Raw genomic sequence first — 5,171 nt, 5'->3', positions numbered from 1 at the left:
ACCGTCTGTCTTTTGGTTTGTGGTTATAACAACAATTTTCAGAAAGCCTGGTGTTGGCTTTTCTGCTTCTCAGAATCATGGTTTGCTCAACTCTTTTGTTCCAGAAAAGCCACTCTTTTCCCAATCACTACACACCAGGCTGGTCTCCAGCTGTTGATTCCCAATGTCCTGTCACATTGGTTCACGCTGTTTTCTTTCACTGATGCCATTCTTCTGACCATTAGGCTTTGCCTTGGCCCAGTTAGCTCACTTCCCACAAGTTATTAAAACAGCCGATTGTGACCTGCTCTCTACAAGGAACCTGGAGTGTGGGAACCACTGGCCATTTTTACCTTTGTATCTACTGCCTCACCTTGCACACAGTAGGCATTTAATAAAAGCTTATGGGATGAGCCCATGAATGAGAAATAGGGAACAGGCTCAGCTCTGGCCACGTTCCAGCACTTTCTGGTGGTTGTCTTGTCCTAGCATGGCTCCGCTAGCTCTAGGGTAATAAAATGATGCAGAAACAGAGAGTGACCTGTTGGGTAAATGAGGACCAAGACATGATGGGAAGCTCTGGTTTCCTAGTCACTGCTCCGGAGACATTAAATGTGGTCCGAAACTCCCGAAGTCAGAATTCTTCTCGATTTGATTTCCATATTTCAATCTAATAGTGCCCCTCAGGCAGGTCCTGGGGGCCTTGGTGACAAACTTTACCTCAGTACCTCCCCAAGCATGTGTCTGTCTGTTCCCTGGCATTCCGCAGACAGGACGTGCTCAGTAAATGCTAGTGGAATCAAGTGAATTGATTGGACAAACCTGGGCGCCATGAGGTTTACAACAGCTCAGTACTTTGACAACTGTGTTAAGTGGTTTGGGCTCATATGCCTGTCTTCTGCCCTGTGTGTTTGGGAGACATGGCCATAAGCTAGAGCTTCTGGATTAGGCCTCCGAGATGTTTGCAGATATTCACTGTCTGCTAAATTGGAATATGTGTATAGTCTCCACACAACCGATTTACAGGTTTAATAAAATGGTACCTGTCACCAGGCACGGGGAGGAGCGGCCAGGGCTTGTCCCTCTTATGCAAGCTTCCACTCAGCCTCGTCTTTAGGACCTTAGAGAACATTCAAAGTATCCTCAGGCCCTTGCAGCTACCAGGCCCTGGGGAGCCCCCGGGGGTCCGAGCCGTCGCTGCTGCTGCGGGTCCTGAAGACAGGAAGTGTGGGAGAACCAGCACTGACCCAGACTCCATTCCCCGGTTTGCCACTTGGGGGCCCGCATGGCCTCAGGCATGCTCGGCTTCAGCTTTGTCATCTCCAAAAACGGACTAACACCAGTACCCAGCTTATCTGCTTCATGGGTTATTGTAAAAAACAAAATAAAGATGATAGCATGTGTGTGAGAGCTTAGCGTCCCGGAGAGCAGTCAGTCGGTGTTACGGCTCACGATGCTGTTCAAGTTGTCTTTCGGTTGATGTGCCCCACAGATCAAGCCCCGGCACTGTGTGCAGCCTTACCAGCCGCCCCGAGAGACGCCCGGGGCTCTCGGCCCAGGGTGCTCCCGAGCCCAGCAGGGCTCAGCGAGCACTTGCCAGAGACGGACAGATTCGCGTGTTCTCGCAGCAGCATGAGATGGGGCCCAGCCGCTGCGCCAGGGACTGGGGAGAAAAGGGATGTAGCTGTCTGGCCAGAAGCTGTCTTCCTTCCTAAGAAATCTGGCTGCAGAGCCCCCAGGACTGAGCTCTGTGATGTGTTCCCGGCTTGGCGGGCTCCTTGTCGCCCTGGTGTTCCTGGACCAGAGTGCGAGGTGCTTGGGCGGGCTTGGGTTCGGTGGCAGCAAAGGGCAGATGGGCCAGGTCACAGAAGGAAGGGCAGGTACTGCCTCATGGTGGCGGGGACCAGGCTCCAGGACGCCAAGCGCTCTGAGAAAACAGAGCAACCTATTGTTTCATTCTTGAATCTGGAAGTGCACTTGGTGTCCTGGCCACACATAGTACTGTGACCAATTCCAAGATCAGCTACAGATGTGAATTAAAGAGCAGGAAATAGTGCATGTTGTCCCAAGTACGGAAGGTGACAGAAACCTATCTTCCCAGCCCAAAGAGGCTCCTATGAGAGAATAATTGGACCAATTGCCAACCCCTCACCTAATTCCAGAAGTAAATTAAGAATTTTCCAAGCACAGCAGAAGTAGACAGAGAAAGCATGTTCTGGAAGCGATGGGGGTCCTATTCATGGTTTGAGGAAGGTGTCTCTTTTGCAGTCACAGAGCGGAGAGGGGAAGGCAGGGAAGGTCCGGTGGAGCACGGGGTTCTATGGGCCAGAGTCAGAGCCAGTTATTTCTCCTACCTGCACCTGAAGAAATGGTCTCTTCCCCCAGCGGGCTGTCACTGGACACACAGGACTCTAACTGCCTCAAGGAAGGGGCCACGGTAATTCTTCCCACATGAATTTTGCTCTCGTGCCTAGAAGTTTCCCTGCCTTTCTAGAGAAAGCCAGTTTGGTGTCAAATTAATCTTGACAGATTGTGCTGAAGGCCCAAGAAAGGCAGACATAAAAGGGTAAGAATAAGGGTACAAACTCAAAACTGTGGCCAGAGAGGCGGGCAGGGCTGCCAAAGGAGAGGCAAGAATTTCATACATACCAAGGCCTTGAAGTCAGAAATAGAAGAGTCGGGGCGTGATATGAAGGCAAGGCGAGTCGAGGCAGAAGGTGGTGCGGACTTGCCCTCTGACCACAGGCCGCAGCTCACTCAGGGACCTCGAGGGCACTGGCGGGACAAACAAGGGCCACGTCTGCCCCTGCCGCTCTCTCTGTTCACAGCCTTCGCTGCTTCTGGAAGCTGCAGGATCCATTCTGGCCTGAGATTGGCATTCAGAGCCTCGCCCCGTGGCCGCAGCCTGCCTCTCCAGCTACACCCGCCCCAAACAGGCCGAGCCCCTCTGCCAGGGCCTGTGTGTCTCCTTGTCTGGGGTGCCCTCTGCCCTCCCTCCCCTCTACACTCGGAACATCCCCCCACCCCCACCCCAAGCCCCAGCTCAGTCTCTCTGACCAACTCTTTGTCTCCCCGGACCATCTCCGTCCGTCTCTCTCCTGGCCCGGACCCCTGGCCGTGGCCGTTCTCCCCAGGCCAGGGAGCCTCTCACCCAGGTGCCCCTGGCTGTTGCCCGCGGGAACTGCTAAGTTACAGGAGCGGGTGCCCAGCCTGGGTGACCTTGTTCCTGAACTCCACAGGGCTGCGTGCACGCCCAAGCAGGATGCCCCCATCTGAACCACTCACTGGGAGGTCTGCCTGTGAACCAGGTCCTAATGGTGCAGGAACCCCGGGTATGAAGGAACCACATTTCAATTTATTTCTCAATAACTTCTTGTTCAAGCTTCCCTTACCCTGGGGTCACGGAAACTTAATTGTCAGTTTAGGGGATCCCACCCTGGCCTTCGGGCACTCAGCAGCACGGGCTCCTCCTCTAGCAAGACGGTGTCGGTGATGACAGAGGTGTTTATTTACTGAGGGAGAAGCTGACGGATCTCCTGGAGGAAAGGCCAGTTCCTCTTCCTGGCTCTGACCTGCTATGGCCAAGGTCACGCTCCCCGTGGAGGGGATGCAGTGGATGTGCCGGCAGGACAGACTGGGTCAGTCCATGGCAGTGCTGGCCCAGAACCCAGTGGAAGGAAGGGTCATGGTGGGGTCCACTCCGTTTACTTAAAACTTGAAGTCTTCTCCCCAAATCTGCTTCCTCTCTTGACGTCTCACCTCCTGTTGTCAGGACTGTTCTTCAAAACCCTGTCATCTTTGTCCTTTCTCTCCTTGATCTAGAATAGTGTGGAACGGCAGAGGCATTTTGCCGTCCTCTGTTTTACAGGTGAAGAGCTTGTGGCAGTTCCTGGCACACCTGGAGTTAGACCTCGGGTCATGTCACATGCACGGAATCCAGGGCTCTGAGTCCAAAGACTGACTTCCTGTCCTTCACACCGTTATGTGTTCTCATCCTTCCGGCGGCCACCACCAGGTCCCCTCGCCTCCGACGCGGACCATCAATGCCGACACTGTGCTCACAGCATCCGTGGACTGCCTTCTGGCCTTCTCCTTCCTCGCACCAGACCCTTCTTCAAGGTCAGCTCAAATGGCACCCCTCCCGGGGGGCCGTGCCTGACCTCTCTCCCTCCAGCCGCACTGGGCTCTGCGAGGCCTGCGCCTCCCCTGCCCGCCGCTCACTTTGCAGTAACCGGCTTCTCCGGGCTCAGGGCAGGGGCTTTGCCTCAGCCGGCTTGGTCTCCCCGCAGGGCCCGCACCCAGGACACGTGATACAGTCGCAGTCACCTCTTGTGGGTGGTGGACGCCGAGGGCAAACTCGAGCAAAATGCTTCGAAATGGCCAGAGACACTAGTCCAAAAGAACTGGGGACACACACGCAGAAAGAAGTGTCTTCTGAGTGGGGTGAGCGAGCTCCAAGAGTGGGGGGAAGCAGGGGTGCCTCAGTCCAGCAGGTGTTGCGGGCGGGAGGGGAGACCGAACACGTGGAGGACAGCCAGGCAGATCCGGGAGGGCGCAGGCCTGCTGCGGCAGGAGGAACTCGGCTCCTGGCCCCGGCCCAGGGTCACCCACCCACAGGGGCACAGGGGCACCTGGATTCGGGTCGCCACTGCCCCTGGGGGATTTCCAAGGCTCTCGGGTGACCGGTGCCCTTCCTGGGGCCTCCCCGCTCAGCGGCCTCCTGCTCGGCGCACCGCAGCCAGGCCCCGCGGCCTTCCTGCCCTGGGCCCCACCGGCCGCTCTTTCCTGTCCACACTGCCCCGGAGGCCCACGCGGCCCCACGGCCCGCGGGCTCGGTGCCCCCGGCTCCTAAGCCTCGGGCAGTCTGGAGCTTGCCTTCCGGCGTCGGGCACCTGGTGCCCACTCAGGGACAGCGTTTGCCCACCGAGTCGCCTTATCCGGGGTCAGCACCCCGAGGCTCTTCCTTCGAGGCCTTGAGGAGTGAGCCCAGGGGCGGTGTCAGGAGGCAAACCGTGGGTCCCAGCTCCTCCTCAGCCCTCCTCAGCATCGCCGCCCCACCAGCCGCCCCAAGGCCCTCACACCCCGCGGGAAGGGTCCACTGCCACGAGGGTGCCAGTGGGGGGGGCAGGTGATGGAGGGGCGGGGGTGAGGCCCAGCCCCACCTCTGTCCTCCCCCCCCCCCCCCCCCCCCC

The sequence above is a fragment of the Ailuropoda melanoleuca genome, chromosome 2 (assembly GCF_002007445.2).
Source record: "Ailuropoda melanoleuca isolate Jingjing chromosome 2, ASM200744v2, whole genome shotgun sequence".
NCBI lineage: Eukaryota > Metazoa > Chordata > Mammalia > Carnivora > Ursidae > Ailuropoda > Ailuropoda melanoleuca.
Note: the sequence above shows the minus strand (reverse complement) of the source record.